The sequence below is a fragment of the Sciurus carolinensis genome, chromosome 12 (assembly GCF_902686445.1).
Source record: "Sciurus carolinensis chromosome 12, mSciCar1.2, whole genome shotgun sequence".
In the NCBI taxonomy this organism is placed as follows: domain Eukaryota; kingdom Metazoa; phylum Chordata; class Mammalia; order Rodentia; family Sciuridae; genus Sciurus; species Sciurus carolinensis.
Genome location: NC_062224.1, coordinates 12,216,641 through 12,238,564, shown reverse-complemented (window position 1 = coordinate 12,238,564; position 21,924 = coordinate 12,216,641). Strand labels below are relative to the sequence as shown.

The 21,924-nt window shown below is 34.8% G+C and overlaps 1 pseudogene; it reads right to left on the bottom strand.

Annotated features, from left to right (window-relative positions):
• Positions 1–1,540: 1,540 nt before the first annotated feature.
• LOC124961657 (aldo-keto reductase family 1 member C1-like) lies at positions 1,541–21,179 on the bottom strand (annotated as a pseudogene).
• Positions 21,180–21,924: the final 745 nt, after the last annotated feature.

Sequence of the window (21,924 nt, the reverse complement as noted above, 5' to 3'; positions counted from 1 at the left end):
TGCCATGGAATCTGGTGCTTTCTGGAATTTGAGTAACAATCTGTTTCTCTGATCTGCTGAGGCTTGTCATTTAATTTCAGAAACTATCTAAGAGGTTAAGCTGCCTCCCTGGCTGGGAGGATGAAGCAAGTTGTTTTAAAGATGATAAGCACAGATTTGTTACCCAATATCTTCCAAAGATTGTGCCCAGAGAAATTGCAGTGACTTTTAAGTACAGTTACTTTGCTTTGAGGGTAGAAATTTATAGCTTTGATGACACCACATATGCACCAAGACCATATTGTGCTAGGCAGCTTTGGCAATAGTGGGCAAACACACTGACATTGTCTGCCATTTGGACCACGTTTTTCTTTATTGCATGCTTTCTTGTTTCTTTATATAACTGAAACTTCATAGATCATCTATGGTGTTCATTCACCAGATTTGAATGGTTTCTTGATGTTTCCATGGGACAAATTCAAGCTTTTCTAATGCAACATTTTCGCATATCACTCTATATTCTACATTTCCCAGTTATTTATGAGATTCCATTCAGTGAATGCATTCTAATGGACATAAATATTTGCAAACATATTATAATTAAAATTGTTTCAGCTTTTCTTTAAAATAGTAATCATGATTGTAGCTATGGCACTAGATAAATTATGTAAAAAGTTCCTTTATATCTCCATAATATAATTATCAAAAGAACATTTGTTGTAAGGCAGAAAGACAGAGTAGAGGAGGAAAATGAGAGGAAGGAGGCAGGTCAAAATGGAAGGCATGGGGAAGTAACTGGGGAAAGAAATATCTACCCTATTATGCTATTTTCATGCATGAATATAGCAGAGTAAATCAATATTTCAAATCATCTACATATATAAATGTACATTATACCATTTGAATTAAAATAACATTAATAGAAGGGAGTTCAGGAAAGTAGAACAAGCAGATCAGGGGGAGGGAGGAGCACAAAGAAGGAGGAAGTAATGAGGAATGAGATTAATCAAAATTGTGTACATGAATGAATTTGGCATCATGCATATTTTATTATGTATATGTATAATGACCAAAAACCAAAAAAAACATTTTCAAAGATATTTCCCAGGCACCTGAATGTTCAACTCTGCCCTATTCACCTTAGCACATCTGACTCCTCATGCTGCTAACCTGTCAGGTTATCATCTCAAATCCTTGACACTCATCTGAAAGGAAAATCTCATTTCCCAGTTTCCAGGGTCTCTGTTCCTTGAGGTGCAGATAGGGAGCCCTTGGACTGCTGCTCATTCTTCCCTCTGCGTTTCATCTTCCAAACCAAAAAGAATGATCTAAGTGCAATCTCTTTGGGGTTACTGTATGGGTTGGAAAAAAATAACTCATCAATATCAACAGCTACTTCCCTAGAACCTGAAAACTCCTCTCTACTTCCACCCTAGAACTTTGTTAGTATCTACAAACCCCTGCTTACAGGCTTGTAGCCTAATTAGTTTTTGTTCATAATGAGTCAAAATGAAATAAAACATAAATATAACAGAGACAGTGAAGGTAAGAATCTTGAGGAATTTTATTTTGTTTTCAAAAATTGTTGAAAACTTAGTGCCCTCTTTGGTGGACTAGTGATCCTTGCTGTAGCAGAATGTGAATTGCTAAGAAGCATGGATTAACAGAAGTGATGCATCCAATCATCAGCACCTTAGCATCTCACACATCTCTGTCAAGGTGGGAGATACTAGTAGAAGATATGACGAAGGTGTCCATATCAATATTCATCAGCAAAAGGATAATTTGGATGGTCAGCAGCACTAAAATGAAAAAAAAATGTGTAACAGACTAAGTGACTCCATTTCAAAAGGGTTAAACAAGTGCTTCATTATATTTCCCCAGTGGGGTAGAATACAACATTTCTTTCATGAACTTTCATGATCACAGCATATAGAAGACATTTCTTACACTTATAACTAAATTATTCAAATTTTATTCTTTTGCAGAGAACACAAAAAATTCACAGAGACAAGAATTCACTTGTATTCATCTCCCTTACCTCTATACTATATCGACTAAAACCAAGAAATTTCTTCTTTTTTCATATTTCATATTCTCAGTGAAAGTAAAAACAGAATGCACCATGTTTATTTACTTACTTTATGCAGGAGGAAACCTCCATTTATGTCATGTTTAGTATAAGGTCAAATTCAGATACTGAGCAATCCACAAAGAATTTTAGATGTACAGTATATTGCCAGCAACGTCACTTCCATTTAACTAATTCATTAATTATTTGCTCAGTGTCCATCACATGCTACATAATGCTACATTAAGATATGAAAAGAATGTTGATTATAAGAGAGACTTGCAGATACTAGAATTTCATCCTATCATATTAAGATCTCCATACTTTACAAGTAGCACAATGGAAAATCACTACTTGTTGAAGTATTTAATATGTAGTGAGAATTGCCAAAGTCTTGCCACTATCTCTTGACATCATGTTCTTCCTTTGTCCTTCATTTATAGCTATCTTAGCAAAGATATTAGGAATGATAATGATATATCTGCCAGTATTGAAGCACATGGAATTTTGCATTATCTAATCTCCTTTCATACATCATCACCTTTATTTTAATTCTACAAAAAAGATGCTATAGCAAATCTCCTCTCATACATCATCACCTTTATTTCTATTATGAATTAAAATTCCAACAGGCAGATTTTAATATATTCCTTGTTTATCCTCACTTATAGTATATGTTCAATGCCAGATTCTATAAACAGAAAACATATAACAAAAGAATAAAGATTTTGTATTTTCTATCAATTGGTTCAACGAGGGTATTTTTTCTGCACATTCTTCCCTTGCTGTTGTATCTTTCTTCTCAAAAACGATTTTATCCTCTGCATTGAGATGCCCACATTTTCAAACTTCAATCCAAATATTCTCCCAACAGCATCATTGGAAGCTACTTTTAAGCCATTTGCAGTATGTGAGTTCTGATCAAGATTGCACTGAAAAGGAGAGAAAGTCTTGAAACTAAACAAGTAAACGCCAAATGTCTTCTAAAGGTACTTACGACTTAAAGGTAACATATCGAAAATTTCTGTTCAGACCATCTAGATCTTTCATGTCCTCTGCAGTCAGCTCAAAATCAAAAACCTATCACACAAGTAGAAAGCTTTTAGCATTTAGTGTACATATTGCCAATCCTAGAAATCCAGAGAAATCAGATAAATTTCAAAAAGCTATTACAGACATCAAGCACAACACAGAAATGGACAATAAATATCAGGTGAAAATTGAATAGAAATCACTTTTGGCACGTAATATACAGAAATTGCACTAACTACAGTCAAAAAGAAATCTCAGAAAGATGCTGCAGCAAAATAAAGCTAATGTTATTAAACATTTACTCTGTTCATGCATTAAAAGACCAAAAAAAAAATCTAGAGCAAAATTTTGAAATATGTAAGATAATTCAATATTTGTTAAGGAAAGTTTGATTTCTATATCCCATCAATGAAAATTTTAAACTCCAAAAATGATTTGTCCAACATTTTTAGGACAGGAATTGTGAAACTACAAACTACATCCTGTAAAAAAAAAAAAAAAAAAAAAAAAAAAAAAAAAAAAAAAAAAAGGAGCTAGATCAAAGAGAATCATCTTTTCCAAACGTGAGACATTTTCAACATGGAAACAATTTTCATTATTTGCTAACATACTGAAAACTATGAATACTTAAATCCTTAGAAATTTCTTTAAAAATGGTGAGAGAGTAAAATATTTATCAGTTAACAACTGATAAATTATAAACATAGCATTCTCTGCCTTCTTTTTTAATCTTTTCTGTACAGTTGGAAATTCTCAATAGCAAAAAAGGATATTTTATTTGAAGATTTCAAAATTATCACTCCTGTATGAATAAATCTCACAAAATTAATATAATTTTTTTCATAGATTAAAATTACTGCAATATGTTCAAAAATTAGCTAAATATCAAAAACTCTTGAAAATTATGGATTAGAATCTTTACTATTTCAAAAAGCAATTTTCCTCCAAAGTTATTTTGTGCCTCAATGCAATATGAAGCCAAAGGAGACAACATGCATACAGATTGATAAAGTGAATTTAAATTTGTTGTAATAGATCAATGTAGAATACCAAGATATTTTCAAACGAATGAAGAACTAAGGAAATTTGTCACAGTTTTAGACAGAAAGACTGATTTTTCAATGTAATTAAGACAATGGGAAAGAGCGAACAAGACAACTGATGAGAAAAGTAGCCAGAAATATACCACCTGCTGCTGGGGAGTTTAGCTAGTCATTTTACAATTATGTGCATATTTGGATTTTTTAAACATGTTAAAAAACTGCAGTTGAATTAAATTTGGAATTTCAGACAGTAACACTTTTGTAAAGAAAGGTAATAGAATTCTGTTGACTTCTCAATATGAGAAAAAAATATGACACTCATTCTTCACAAACTGAAGGCATGAAGACAAAAATTAGAGAAGAAACTTTGTTCATGAAAATATACCAAAAGGAGAATGAAAGCACAAGTAGAGTGTGGGAGAACATATTTCAACAAATACATCTGCATCTGAAAAACAATATCCAGAGCACATAAACATGGTCAATTGTTTGCAAAAATGCTCCCCCCCAAAATTCACACCTCCCAGTCTCCAAACTCTTTCCTATGTGAATGTGTAGCACCTTGCACAAAGAGAAAATGTCTATTTCCCCACTTCCAGGGTGTTGCCTTGTCTCTAACTTGCTGTATCCGTTAGAACATGGCAGAAGCAGTGATGTGCCCATTCTGAGCAGAGGCATGAGAAGGCTCAGCAAGGGTCCATTCACTTCATGAGGACAGTGGTAGTGATGAGGTGAAGCCTGCATCATCAACTGGTGGATGTGAAGTTCTGTGGAGGGGAGTTCAGACAGCCCAGACAACAGAGCAAGCAGGACTAAAGCAGAGGGAACACTCTCTTCTGCAGATGCATAAGAGAGTTTATTGGAAATACTTGAGAAGTAATGGAGCCTGAAGACATTCAATGAGTTCAGGCCAAGTCAAGGCAAATAGTCAAACCAAAGACTCATGAGATAAACAAATGCTCTTTGCACTAACCTTGATATTGGGGATGATTTGTTTTGTACCTGCTCTAAGTAATGATTCAATGAATATCTTCTATTTGAATATGAAATCACAAAAAACCTACTAAATGGGCATTTCATAAACTGACAGTTAACAAGTCAAAATACTCAAAATGAAGAAAAAAATGAATATTAAAATAGGTTTAGGTTTTGGAAAAATGTAAAATAAAATCATAATTCATAAAATAAAAATCACCCAAAACAAATTTTCATCTCAGAAAATAAAAGCAGATACAAAGATGTCATTTGCACAGGGTGTCACAATACTTGGATAGCAATGATGAAAACCATTATCCTGCTTTATCCAATCCTGCTTCTATCCTTTTGTACCCCATGTCCCACTGTAGAAAGAAAACACATTACTAAAAGTATCTGAAATCTTATCTGCAAAAGACATTCAAGAGATATAGACATGACCCAAAAATTTGCTTATATATTCCAAAGAAGCACGTATATGAAGAATACTGTTTAGTAACCTGAATACACACAGGCCTCCTCTATACCTGCATGTTCTCTTTGATCCGTTTCTCATTGAAACTCTTGACCAGGACCACAAGCCCACGCTGCAGCTGGTAGCGCAAGGCAATCAGGACTGGTGATCGATGGTGCTTTATTGCCAAGGCACCAAGAACTGGATCATCCAAGAGAACTGGGGCACTTGGGTCAATACTGGGAGAAAAGACAGAGATGCTGAAATTCTGAAAACAAGTTAGTTAAGAGCCCTTCATTTATTTCTCTATTATTTTTTTTTTGGGGTGGGTAGTGTACTGAGGATTGAATCCAATGGCATTTACCACAGAGGCAGAAGCCTACCTTTTCAGTTTTATTTTGACACAGGTCTCACTAAGTTCCTGAGGCTAGCCTCAAGTTTTCAATCTTACTGTGTTAGCCTCCCAGTCAGTGGGTTCAAAGCAAGCACCACTGCACCCACTACACAGACTTAGGTCTCTTTCATCCACTTTAAATTGGCATCCTCAGATATGGTCCTGGACCAGTGGCATTAGTGTCTTATGAGATCTTCTCAGAAATGTAAATTCTCCCCTCTCCCAGGGTCAGTTGAGAGTAATCTTCTGAAATATGAGTCTTATAGGACTATAAATTATTCATAAACAATACCATTTTAAGTAAAAACCCTCATTTTCTCATTACCTCTGGTCGTATCTTTGAGTCCCAAGAGCACCATAGGCAACCAGAACAATGCCTTTTGATTTGCAGAAGTCCAGCAGTTTCCTCTGATTGTGATAAACATGACATTCTACCTGCAGTGGAGAAGACATAAGGTTTCTAAATTTACAAAAGGCTAATGTTAATATAAAAACAAAATAACAAAAAAAGAAGCTAAACTTTAAAAATGGTACAACTTGGATTCAAATTGTGCCATAAATCAAGAATTTGGCTAATGACTCATGAGGACAAGTGTGAAGGACATTTGGTAGTTGTTCTGCAGGGGACATTTGGGTAAATTTGTTCATCAAAAGCAATAAAACCAGATTCCAGAACACAGGCAGCTTAGAATAATTCCCACTAACCCTTATCTCTAACAATATGTTCTAACAGATCTAGTCAGTGTGGGCCAAAGTGAAGAAGACTTGAAAATCTCCCCTCTGCAGGAGAAGAACATGCATAATGAGACTTGGAAATCTCATGGAACCCTACTGTCTGACAACAGTCAAGGGGGGAAACTGGGCAGGTACTGAAATCTTATATGGAACTCCAAATAAAACTGGAAAGCAGGGTGGGCATGCCATCCTGTCCTCTCTGAGCAGATTCACTCTGTTCCGTGATAGTTTCACCTTTTCCCCTTTCTTATCCTTTCTAATAAACTCATGTCTACTACTCTGAGCAATATATCTGAAATTGTTCTAGTGTGCTGCAAAACCCAGTAACGAAGACCACCCTGATTGCCTTGGCTCCTTATTAGACCCTTGAATTATAATAAGAAATTCAAATCTAACTACTTACTGACTTAGAATGGGAATGTAAACAAGTTAACAGATATAAAAGAAAAGTTTGAAAAAACATCAATATTATTTGGAAAAGCATTGAATGAAGAGTCTGTGTGAAAAGATCTTTAAAAAAATAAAAGAAAGCAAAATGAGAAACAGTTTCATCATGGAAAAATAAAAGATATTTCAGGAAAGAAATGGGAAATTTGAACACAGCCTGGATTTAGATTATGTTAAAAACTTACTAATAACATTAGATATAATAATAAATATGAGAAATCAGTTTTATTCCTAGGAGATACTCTCTGAGGTCTCTTAAAGTGAATAGTCTAGTCTATAATTTGCTTTGAAGAGAATTTGGAAAATACTATACATAAGTATGCAGGTATATCAACATAAATCAACATCTCAAAGTGATCCAAAAAGTCAGCAATTTTAGATATATGGTGGGAAATATGAATGTCCTGTATATAATCTCGCTTTTTTGTATGTTTGAAATTTTTCATGATAAGCGATTTGGGGTAAATTCAAATCAAAATTTATTTTCACCTTTTTAACATTTATATTAAATTTATGGTGCTCTATCAACGTATATAAAATTCATGAATCAGTTTCCAACCAAAGACCATAAGTTCATGAGCAAATTTATAAAGTGTACATTGGCACAGAACCTTGCACAGACTAGATGGGATTACACAGTTGATTTGTTATCAGAAAGCAGGTAAGAGGGGATCAGGCACAAGGCTAACTGTACAATTGTGGTTAAAGTTCCTAACTTTGGATTTCATCCAACATCAGTATCAACATAAACAAGTAACTTCCTCTCAATTCTTGAACTTTCAAAAGCTCTGCTTTACTCTTCCTGTTAAATGTTCCTCTAGATCCAGGAAACTAAATAAGAGATAAAAGAATCCAGGCACCCAACCTCCACACAAACTCTGACCACGGATCTTCCCATTTTCACTCTTTTCTTGTTCACTTCACCTTCATGTATACTGGCCTTTCCTACAAACAATTCTGTCCACAGCACACTCACCATGAGGTCAAGGAAAAAGTCACCTTACCCCTAAAGTTGAATGATCAGCCACTCTCCTCCTTGGTCACATCTACATCACAAGACTCCTTCATAAACTGGGCACTAAGGTCTACCCTCATTGCCCCAAGGGAGTCACCCAGCAGAGATAACAATTGAGAATCCTCCACACACTCCAAGACAGTGGCACTAATCTTAGAATCTTCTGTTCCCCAAAGACAAATGAATTGAGGAACAGGACAAAGACACTCGTAGCAATAGTGGAGAAATAAGTAAAAGAATAAGAGATGGTGCTGAGGCTCAGGGGTCTCACCTGGTTGCAGACAGGCTTATACCTGAGGCCTGGTTTATTCAGGATCATCTCCAGCTGCTTGCGGTTAAAGTTGGACACCCCGATGGACTTGGCCAATCCTACATCCTTACACTTCTCCATGGCCTTGGGAGAAAGGAGTTGTAAAGAGTCATTTCTACAGTCGACTGTGTCAATATAAATGCAAGACAGACTGTTAAGAGTGGTACTGTTTAGAAATCACAATTTAGCTGGCTAAATTAGTTTTAAGAAGAGAAAAATGAGCAGATGCCAGAGATCTTCTCTGGGGGCCAGAGTGCAGTTCCCCTGAGTTCACTGCCACAGCTTCCCAGAGGTGTACTCTCCAGGGAATACAGGAACCATGGCTGCCCACGCTGCTGCAAATGTCTGGAAGGTTCTCCCTAGGCACCACTGTCCAGCACCTCTGCTGTTGCCCAGAAGTTTTCTCTTGGGTCACAGCTGACCCTGATACCACTGCAACAGGTGTTCCGAGGCCTTTTCTCTGGGTGCTGCTGCTGTAGTTGATGCTGTCACAGTTGCCATCTTCTGGAAGTTTCTTGTCCTCAATGCTGCCTCAGATACCTGGCTGCCATAGACAATGCTGCTGCTGAGGCCTCTGTCTCTCCCTGGAGGTCACCTAGTGTTTGCTCCTATAGCTGTATCCACAGCCAACTCCACCACCACCGCTGCCACAGTACCCCCCACCTGCTGCCAATATCACTAATGTCTACAGCTGCTGCTGAACCCCTGCCTGCTGCCACCAACTCCTGCTACAACCACTTCCACCACTGCCCAGAGGTCCACTGCCAGAGGGACATCAGGTTTGGTTGCCCGAAGCAACATCCATTTTGAGATGCCAGCCAGAGCCTGGGGCTTATTTGGGGTGCCAGTGTGATTGCTGCCACTGCTATTGTGGAATTCAGCTTCTCCTGTCTTGGCACACTGGCCAGAACCTGGAAGTTCAGTGTCCAGGTATCTATGGGTTTGGCTGCAACGGGGATCTTCCTCCTGGGTATGGGTGTTGCCACTGTCCCTCAGAATTGCTCATCCCTGGTGGTCTCTCTCCAAATTCCAATGACATTGAGATGTTGGGATTGCAACATTGTCTAACCCAGGATATCTCAGGCCTAGAACAATGAGGTAGTGACTGTTTCTGCCATGGCCTCTCTGGGCCAGACAGGCTTGTGGGATATCAGAGACAGGGCTAAGAAGCATTTGGAAGCTCACAGAAATAGTTGTTCAATTTTCCACCATGATTTATTTTATTTTTATTTCTTTCTTCTCTGGCATCTCTCTACACCATATTTGGAGAATGATGTGTTTTTCGTACATCAGTTTCTTGAAGACAGTGATATATGCATGGTGCTTTGTAGTTCTGCTACATATTCTTATATTTTTAATTTTTTTTCTCATTATATGAATTCTTCCTCTCATGTTTCTATCTTCCTAGATTCCTTTTCTACCTTTTCTCCACCTAGCATCCAATCTCTTTTGGTTTCTCTTCCACTCTTCCTGTGGATTTTCTTCTAGATTGTCTCCTTCTCCCTCATGAACCCCATGATCTGCACTGTTTCTGTTTTTTCTTTGTTCATTATTTGAGATTTTAAATCCATTTAGCAAATTTTCTCTTTTTATTGTGGAGAGTGATTGAACTCATCATTGCTGTCTTTAGTGAGAGGGTAGTGGACACATACTGGGAGCTATTAGATTTGAGGCTGTATATTGTTTGCACTGGGTATTGTTGATATTCTGAAATGTGGGATACTGAAAATTTTCAGTGACAATATAGGTCTACAGGGTGGAATCTCTATTGCCCCACATACATACAATGAGATGGGAGAACATACAGAGGACCATAGAAAACAAGGGGAACAAACCAAGCTGCCCCAATAAGAGAAACCTCTGACAACACAATAGAAGAAATGCCCAAGAAGGCATTTAGAAAGTACATAGTTAATCTGATCTGTGAAGAAAATGATGCTATCAAGAGTGAAATCAAACAGAAAATAAAGGAATTGAAAGATCACTTCAATAAGGACTTAGAGATTATGAAGAAAAGCAGAAATCCTCAAAATGAAGGAATTAAAAAATCAAATTATAAATTCAATGGAAACCATCATCAACAGACTAGATCATTTGAAAGACAGAATCTAAGACAATTAAGACAAAATATTTAATATTGAAAATGAATATTGAACTATGCAGAGAAGATTGTAACAATGAACACAACTTCCAAGAATTATGGGATAACATGAAGAGAGCAAAGTTAACAGTTATCGTGATAGAAGATGGAACAGAGACACAAACCAAAGGAATGCACAATGTTTTCAATGACATAACATCAGAAAATTTCTCAAACCTAAAGAATGAAATGCAAAATGAAATACAGGAGGCATACAGGACCTCAAATATATAAAATCACAGCAAACCTACACAAAAACACATTACAATGAAAATGAATAAAACACAGAATTAGGATAAAATCTTAAAGGTCATGGGAGGGAAAATAAAGCAAATTATGTATTGGTGGAAACCAGTTCAAATCTCAGTTGATTTCTCAATGCAGACCCTCAAGGCTAGGATGTCATAGAACAACAATTTTCAAGCTCTGAAAAATAATGAAAGCCAATCAAGAAGTTTATATGCCACAAAACTGTTTCAGATTTGAATTTGAAATAAAAACCTTCCATGAGAAACAAAAATTAAGAGTTCAGGATTCGAAAGTCTGCATTACAGAACATTCTCAACAAAATATTCCATGAGGATTAAGTGAAAAAAAAAGTGAAAACCAACAAAGGTAGGAACTACACTAAAGGAATAATCAAAAAACAAACTAAATCAAAAAACAAACTAAATCTAAACAAAAGCCAGAAATAAGCCAAATGACTGGGAATAAAAGTCATATCTTGGTAATAAGCTTGAATATTAATGGACTAAACTCATCAATGAAAAGACTGAGACTTGCAGATTGGTTAATAAGCAAGACCCAACAATATGCTGTCTCCAAGAGACTCAACTCATAGGCAAAGACATCCACAGATTGAAGGTGAAAGAATGGGAAAAAAAAATATTACTCATATGGATTGTGTAAACAAGCAGGGGTTTCTATCCTCATATCAGATAAAGTGAAAGTCAAGTCAATGTTAATCAGGAATGACAAAGAAGGTTATTTCATTCTAGTTAGGGAAATTATACACCAGCAAGACATAACTATTCTAAATATTTGTGCTTCAAACAATGGAGCATCTATGTACGTCAAGAAAACCATTCTCAATTTCAAAAATTAAATAGACTATTAAAAGGTAATACTGGGTGATTTTAACACAGCTCTCACACTAATGCACCCATCTTCTAAATAAAACTAAACACAGAAACTGAAGAACTAAATAATAAGATCAATAATTTAGACTTAACAAACATACATGGAATAGTTCATCCATGGACAAGTGGATACACTTTTCTTCTCAGCAGCACATGAATCCTTTTCTAAAATAGGCCATATCTTATGCCAGAAAGCAACTCTTAACAAATAAAAACAAAAATGAAGACAATGCCCTGTATTCTATCAGATCATAATGGACTGAAATTACAAATCAACAATAAAATACAAAAATAGAAAATACTCTAACACATGAAGACTAAATAATGCACTATTGAGCAAAGAATGGAGAGTAAAAGAGATCAATGATGAAATGAAAAAATACTTACAGGTCAATGAGATTACCAATACAACACACCAAACCCTCTTGGATACTGTGAAGATAGTACCAGAGGAAATTTAAGTGAATGAAGATATATAATGGGTGTGGAGGGTGGGGAGTGAGAGAAGGATGGAAAATTTTAGATTATGTAGAAGGAAATGAGAGGGGGTTATGCAAAATTGTGGAATGAGACAGACATCATTACTCTATGTACATGTATGATTACACAAATGATATGAATCTATGTCATATACAACCATAGATACAAAACCATGTACCCCATTCGTGTACAGTGAATCAAAATGCTGTCTATAAAAAGTAAAAATAAATAAATAAATAAATTTTTAAAACTATGACAATGCTAAAAATAAAAGAAGAATAAAATGTCAACAAATAAATAACCAAATATTACATCTCAAAGTCCTAGGAAAAGAAGAACAAATCAACACCACAAACAGGAGAAGACAGAAAATAAGTAAAATCAGAGCTAAAAATCAATGAAATTAAAACAGAAGAAACTACTAAAAAAATTGAGAATAAAAAATTGATTCATTGAAAAAATCAGTGAAATTTATAAACTCCTACCACACTAAAAATGAGAAAGAAAACTCAAAGTAGTAAAATATGTGATGAAAAAGAAAATGTCACAACAGACATAAGTGAAGTACAAAAGATAATTAGAAACTAATATGAAAATTTATACTGTAATAGAATAGAAAATATTGAAGACATTTACAAATTTCTGGAGACATGTGACCTACCTAAAATGAATCAGAAGGTCATACACAATATAGACAGAATAATTACAAGTAATGAAATAGAAAACACCATTAAAAGCCTTCCAATTAACAAGAGCATTGGACCAGATGGATTCTTAGCCGAGTTCTACAAGACCTTCAAGGAAGAATGAACAATACTCCTTAAATTATCCCATGAAATAGAAAAGGAAGGAACCCTTCAAAACTCATTCTATGAGGCTGTTACCACACTAATATGAAAAGCAGACAAGGACACATAAAGCAAAGTATTCAGAACAATATCCCTCATGAATATAGATGCAAAAATTCTCAATAAAATGCTGTCAACTTGCATACAAAAACATTTTCAAAATTTAGTGCACCACAATGAAGTAGGGCTCATCCAAGGTATGCAGGGTTGGTTCAACATACAGAAATCCAAAAATGTAATTCATCATATTGATAGAAATAAAAAAGAATCATATGATCAACTTAACACATGCAGAAAAAGCATTTGACAAAATACAGTACCCCTTCATGTTCAAAATTCTAGAAAAACTAGGGATAGTGGGAATGTGCCTCAAAATCATAAAAGCCATGTATGCTAAATCCAAGGTCAACATAATCTGGATGGAGAAAACTTGAACACATTCACTCTAAAAACTGTAACAAGACAAGGATACCCTCTTTCTCCAATCTTTTTCAACATTGTCCTTGAAAATCTAGCCAGAACAATTAGAGAGAGGAAAGAAATTAAAGGTATGCAAATAGGTACAGAAAAACTCAAACTATCACTATTTGCCAATGATATGATTCTATATTTGGAAGATTCAAAAAATTCCACCCAAAACAGTCTAGAACTAATAAATGAATTCAGCAAACTAGCAGGATATAAAATCAGTACCCATAAATCAAACACATTCCTATACATCAATAATGGATCCTCTGAAAGAGAAATAAAGAACATTCTCCCATTCACAATCACCACAAAAATTAAAGTAAAATAGTTGGGAATCAATCTAAAAAAAAGGGTGATAGATTCTACAATGAAAATTACAGAACACTATCAAAAGAAATTAAAGAGGACCTTAGAAGATGAAAAGACCTTCCATGCTCCTGGATAAGAAGATTTAATATTGTCAAAATGGCCATATTATCAAAAGCATTACATAAATTTACTGCAATTTCTCTTTTCATACAACAAAGAGAGCAATCATAAAATTTATTTGTAAACATAAGAGACCCAGAATAACCAATGAAATCGAAAGCAAGAAAAGAGAAGCAGGAAGCATCACAAAAGCAGACTTTAAACTATGCTACAGAGTTAGAGTAATAAAAACAGCATGGTATTGACACCAAAACAGACATGTACACCAAGGTACAGAATAGAAGACACAGAGACATATGCACATAAATACAGGTATCTCGTACTGGACTAAGGTGCCAAAAACCTTCACTGGAGAAAAGATACTTATTCAACAAATGGTGCTGAGAAAAATGGACAGCTACATGTAAAGTATTGAAATTAAACCCTTATCTCTCATCCTGCATGAAGTTCAAGTCACGTTGGATCAAAGATTTAAGCTCTAGAACAGAGATTCCTTGACAGCTAGAAGATAAAGTAGGCCCAAATCTTCACCATGTCAGCCTAGGAACTGACTTCCATAAAAAGAACTATAAAGTCAAAGAAGTTAAATCAATAATGATAAATTGGGTTTTTCTTTTCAGCAAAGGTAGCAATCAATAAAGTGAAGAGAGAACTTAGAGAATGGGAGAGAATCTTTACCACATGAACCTCAGATAAAGCATTAATCTCAAGGATATATAAAAATCTCAAAAAACATTAACACCAAAAAAGAAAAACAACAAATAACCAAGTAAAAAAGTGGGCTAAGGAACTGAACAAGCCAATTCACAGAAGAAGATATACAATTGATAAACAAATATAAGAAAAAATGTTCAACATCTCTAGGAATTAGAGAAATGAAAATCAAAACAACTCTAAGATTTCATCTCACTCCAATCAGATTGGCAATTATCAAGAATAAAAGCAACAATAAATGTTGGTGAGGATGTGGGGAAAATGGTACACTCATACATTGCTGGTAGGAATGTAAATTGGTACAACCATTATAGAAAGCAGTATGAAAATTCCTCAGAAAACTTGGATTGGACCCAAAATTTGACCCAGTTATCCCACTCTTTTGTTTATACCCAAAGGACTTAAAATCAACATACTACAGTGACACAGCCACATCATTGTTTATAGCAGCTCAATTCACAATAATTAAACAATGAAACCAACCTAGATGCCCTTCAACAGATGAATAAAGAAAATGTGATATATCTATATCTATCTATCTACATATGCATACATATATATGATGAAATATTACTGAGCTTTAAAGAATAATGAAATTCTGTCATTTGCCTAAAAATGGATGAAGTTAGGGAAATAAGATGCTAAGTGAAAGAAGCCAAAACCAAAAACCCAAAGGCTGAATGTTTTCTCTGATATGTGGATACTAATTCACAATAAGTGGAGGAAATAGGTAAGTGAAGAGTTACTTTATATTTATATTAAGTACACTGAGTGATTGGAGGAGAAGGGTTATGGGAAACAAGTGATAGAGTGAAAAAGACATTATTATCTCATGTACATTTATTACTGCATGACTGATGTGAACCTGCAATATGTAGAATCAGAAAAATAAGCAATTACACTTCATTTATCTGTGATATATCAAAATGTATAAATGCCTTCTACTGCCATGTACAACTAATTAGATCAAGTAAACTTTGAAAAAATTTAAAAAATAAAATAAAAGCTAATGTGAAGTGCTGAGGAGAATAGAAGAAGAAGAAGAGGAGGAGGAGGAGGAGGAGGAAAAAAATGGTAAATAGAATAGCACAAATTGTTCCCAGCTGGAAAAAGCATTCCTGTGTCTTTTTAGGGAATCTGACATTATTGCACGTGGAGGCAGGAGTTGAATATCCTCACTGTCATCAGTTCTTCTCCTCTATTTCCCTGTGTTGCATTCCAGTAATTTAATGCATTCCTCCCCACTCCAACAATAAAACCTCTTTGAAAGATAATGATGTCAAGCACCAAAATTTCAGCAGAAAGCAGGAACTCTCACTCTCAGTCATTCTCTTAAACACTCACCTCCCATATGGCACAGAGATCTGCTGAGTCATATATAATTCTTCCATTTTCATCTTTTGGAAAAAGCTCTTCCCCTGTCTGGAATAGAAGTGATCATAATAGCAATCTTGCTGAATTCTATGTCCATGCAGAGCAATATTCTTAGGTGTACCTATGGAATGGGACACTAACCATCCATAAAATAAGTAAAACAAAACTCTATATTCATCTATTTACAAAATGTTTACAAATGGATGTGAAAGAAATAACTTTCAGGGTTTTGTTTTCTGTATTCTCTTACATCAAATTATATATATGTTTAAATATATATATATGTGTGTGTGTATATATATGATTCAATGAGATTTTCCAAATCACATAATGGGGTCTACAAGTTAATTTATGCTACTTTTATTGTCTCTATATATTCTTCTGGGTAAATGTGTCACTGGGAAATTCTGTGGATGTATGGGTTTATTCTCCAGAAATAATGGATTTCAGTGATGACAGAGGCCAAAGAGTGTTCTTTATCTAACAGGACACACGTGGGATCAAGGATATGTATGTGCACCAAAGATGGTCATTTAAGTTTATATTCAAGATTGATTTGATCCTGGAAGATGGAGAGACACTATAAAATAGTCATAACCATGAAATTTCAACTCCCTCAAAGTCATACAGACCACCAATGGAGAAGGCTAGGACAAAACCAAGCAAACAATAATGTAGATGTAATGGATGAACAAATAGAAATGCTTCTGAAGATTAAATGTAACCATGAATATAGGAATAGTTTGGAGTTTCTCTAAGTCATATTAAGTTTATTTTAATTTATAATAGAATCTTAATTCAACCATTCATGATAATGATGATTGTGAAATTACATTGGTTTGATGATGTAAATTTCCTACCTTCATTCCCAATGGAAAATGAATAAGGTAGAGATCAACGTAGTCAAAACAAAGTTTTTCCAGTGATCTTTCTAAACAAGATTGGACCAGCTCTGGTTGAAGAAAAGTTGACCATAGCTGCAGAGGTTAAAGAATAGAAATTTGACTGGATTAGTATATTACCCATACTTTGAAAATTTATTGAACTTCATATTGAGATAGTTATTTGTCAATTGCTTGGAAACTGTTGATCACAGGGAAGATATTCTCTTCAGGTCTTGGGTTTCCATTCATTATAACTATTCGTGTGAACTGGATTATATTTTTATATTATTAATAAGTCAACTGAACTATGGAAAGAATTACTCATGTGATAAAAATTTTAACAAATAATAACATTATTGACTCTCTGAATCATGCTTCAGAGAAATTACAAAGTTACTGTTAGTCTATCTTATCTATTGATTTCATGACATAAGAATTTGTAATTATTTTTTACACAACTGAAGGGAAACACATTATGACTCTTGTAATATGTTTCAGACATGAATAAACACACTTCAGCAATATCTACTTTAGTACTCAGAGAGCTCTCCTGCATTGTTCTTTGATAATGAAAAAGGTAACAGCAAATAATTTGAATGATAAGAAATTTTAAAAGTCACCCAGGAGATAATGAATCCATAATCTGGTCATAATTCTATCTGATTCCACCACCAACAAAAAACATACTGCTGATTAGAGAATCAGAAAATTAAAGGAACTATAAATTCATAAATTTGTAGACTGTGGGCAGTAATTCACATTCTTGCTCTTTTTAGAAACTGGATCTTATATGTGAATAAACATTATTCCAATATCTATATGCCACCCACAACTGATCACCTAACATATTTTCCAATTCTGTATATCACATTGTAGTAATCATGCAGTAATTTTTACACTGTGTATACAATACCTTTGAAGTATAGAATATATCTTCTCTCTTCACAGTGCCATCTGCAATCTTGCTTCTAATAGCCAATCCTACCTCCTCTTCTATTTGGTATACATAAGCACAATCAATATGGCGGAAACCAGCTTCTATAGCTATTTTGGTGGCCTCTGTTACCTTACTCTTAGGAACCTAGAGGAATAACCAAAAGTGTGTTTAAAGAATCACATTAAGTGTGGTAACTCATAGTGAGCAAAACGAACAACTCATTAAACTGGAAGAAATTTTATATTCCAATGTGCTCTTCAGAGTACTGAGTTATGTAATAAACAGCTAGTCCCCTGAACTTTGATCATTTTTCTCCTATGTTAGACTTAGGAAGTATCCAAAGAGCAATTTTGGATGTCATAATTATAAGCAGTAAGCATAACTCAACTCTGCCCATGACTTGTTGTTAGATCGGAATTAGCAGTAATAACCCCAAGCCCAATTTTCTGGGTTATTCCTAGTTAGTTATAAGAATCTGACATCCAGGAAACCTCTTTAGACTCAGAAAACCTAGTACATTCTCATCAGAGGACTCCAGAAGCAACTCACTTTTAGTGAGTTTTTGGAAGGACTCACAGGACCCAGCATACAAGAATATTCATGCAATAATTTTTGTGATACAGTTACTAAGTAAAATTAACTCAGGGGAAGAGTTCATGGAATGATTGTATAAATTCTGTGCAAGGTTCTATTAATATCCTCCCAATGAAGACACACAGAATATAATAATTTTCCTCTATGTTGAATTTTGAAACCACATGGAAAATATTTCCTAGAAGAAAATTTATTCAGAAAATTTCCTAAAGTTTTCAGTGGGGCTGGTTAATGTGACACCCTATGCTAGGACCCAACACAATTCTACTCTCCAAAAATGTTAGACATATCATTTTAAGGCAAAGGGAGGTAGTAAAATGCTATTGCCCTGAATGTCCCTTTCTGCCACTTATAGAATAATGAGAGCAAGCCTGACCTGTTCATCCAGATACATATTATCTTGAAGGCCCCAGACTTTATTTTGTACACACTGGAAATGAGGGTAAGTGAAAGGTGCCTGGAAAAGATGTTTTTCCCAACTATGACAGGATAACAGCTCCTTGGGATGTTCCTTATATGAGCCAATTAAGCAAGTGAATGTTGATAATGTCACTGCTTCTGTAGCCTAGCATATAAAACCACTCTTTTGAGCTTACAGAATGGGATAAAATCTATGCCACTGACACTGAAAATAAGGTATTAATTTCCAGAATATACAAAGAACTCAAAAAGCTTAACAGAAAGTAAAACAAAAACCCAATCATTAAATGGGAAAGGAACAAAGCTGATTTCTCAAAAGAAGAGATACAAATGGTCCAAAGTACATGAAAAATGTTCAAATCTCTATAAGTTAGAGACATGCAAATGAAAACCATACTGAGATTTCACCTCACTACCTTCAGAATGACAACTAGCAATAATACAAGTAATAATAATGTTGTCGAGGATATGGGGGAAAAGGTACACTCATACATTGCAGTTGGGACTACAAATTGGTGCAACACCTCTGAAAATCAGTATGTAAATTACTCAAAAAATTGGGAATGGAAAAATTAAGATTGTTCCATTATATATTTTCCCAGTATATATAAATTTCTCAGTATATATATAGAGGTGCTAAAATTAGCATACTGCAATGATGAAATCACATCAATATTCACAGCAGTTGGATTAACAAAGGCTAAATTATGGAATGAAACTTGACGCCTTTCACCAGATGAGTGGATAAAGACCAGCATGCCATGTTAATTCTGGCACAAAATCATATCTCTAAGAGCTGGTGTTGTGGTTCAGTGGTAGAGTGCTTGCCTGGCATGTGTGAGGCCCTGAGTTTGATACTCAACATGGCATATAAATAAATAAATGACCCATTAACAACAAAAATATTTTTAAAATATCATATCTCTATATGAGAGAACTAAACATTAACTGGAAAGAAATGTATACTCTAAGGATATAGACTTACATATAAGGAATCATACTCATCCTGTAAGTAATTATTCACATAAGCATCAGCCCTTAAATCAAAATCTCTTTCTTTTGTGATAAATATAATAAGAATGGAACTGACAATTATTACATGGTCTACAAAATTTGGATGATGATTTGAAGTTTATTTGTTAAAGAATAAAAAGCAGCCTTTTTATTCAAACATGCTGATCAAGCTTGCTCTTCTCTGTTTTAACATTTTCAGGAAATTTCTTTTTCCATGAAATCAAAATGAATGGGATCCTGGGCCTTCCCACCCTCTGTTGATTGATCCTAGCCCTGAATTTCTTAGCTCTCAAGGCACTTGGATTGGGCTGAAGTCCTAATTTTCCCTTGCATGCCACTTTGCCTGAGAATGAAACCAAATTTTGTCAGGGGTCTTCTCAATTGCTTTCTGCATGTTTCCTTAAATCTTGCGGAGGAAATAAATAAATTCAAACTTCAGGAAACTAGTCTCTTTTGGAACAATTAAATGATCAGAGGATGATAATGGAATCTGAAATTCTTTACAGTCTACTGAACTTAGCTCATTCCAACTCAGAGGTTTATCTGTCAATATAACATACACAATTGATGACCAATAATTCCCATGTACCCTTGTAAGGCCCCAGGTTGACTTATCAGGATGTAATATTATACAGTAAGGTATATTTGCTGCTGTTGAGAGCACATGAAAAATTCTACTCAAAGTCCAAAATTTTCTTCGAGAAGTTAAAGGCTACCTAATATTGGAAATGAAGTGTTCCCCTTCAAGGGAACATTTATTCTATGCTTCTCTTCTCCAGTATATTTTGCTACACATATGTCTCTAGACCTTGCCATGTTGGAGATTAAAAAAGATTTCCTAAAGTACAGAATTTAAGAGAGAATCACTTAACTAAACACTAACTAAAAACTACAAAACAGTCCACTGCAAACCATTTGGCTGACATTCATTTCTTTCTACCAAATTGGTAAATACACTGAAATGTGGTGGTGAGGGCAGTGACCAGAACACTCAATGAGTGTCCACACCATCAGAAGCTGGTGTAGAACCATGTCTGACCATTGTCTGTCCTGTCCATGGAATATCTAACCTAGAGAAACAGAGAAACACATTAGACCACAGTGTTCACAGGAAGGAAGAAACTTGACACCCCAGATTGGATTCCATTCATCCTTTATCTGCTTTCTTTTGAACCCTCAACCCAAGATACAACTGTTACCTATGGAAGTTTGTAGGTGCCTAAGCCCATTGGAGGAATGAAGTGATCATCACTGAGTTCCACATACTGATGTTTGGAATTCATTGCTGTCTCTCCTCAATCTAAGCAGGTTCTGCTCCTTCTTCTGCCTTCACAGGGTAGGTATAACTGAATTTCATAACACAAATTACTTGTCTAATGGTTAACCAATTGTACTTGCTATCTAATGATTAGGCAACATTTTATAAGTGGAAGGAGATTCAAGAAATAGTCGATATGTGAGAAGAAAATTGGAATCAGTTCTCTTATTTCATTTGGAACAATTTTATGTAAATTACTACACAGTGTAAGAGTGCAATAGTGTTTAGGAAATTTACTCTGTAAAATATGATCAAGGGTTCCAATAAGAGATTGAATCAGTATTGATCTTTTGTCAAGCTGAAGATCTCACTTCCTTATACATTTTGTATTCTGTGTTTTGTAGTTTTTGGTTTTCATTTTTTCTTTTGGTCATGATAAAGTCCTTCTTGATCATATATTACTACACATGATGAACCATAACACACCAAGAATAAAAACACAGAATTTTTTTGAAAAATTTTATGGATCATTTTTGGAGTTTCATAAAAATAATAAAATATTAAAATGAACAAAACTAGCCTTTTTAATTTTCACATTGGAAAAATGTTTTCCATAATTTGACTACAGAGTCCAAGAGGATGCAGTTCTGACACATGTACAGTAACATATGCACTCATTAAGTGTAAGTCAAATGATTACAGTTACAGAAAGTCGTTTTGCCATAGGTACTATTGGTTAAAGTTTGTTACAACTTTCACCTGCTATATTA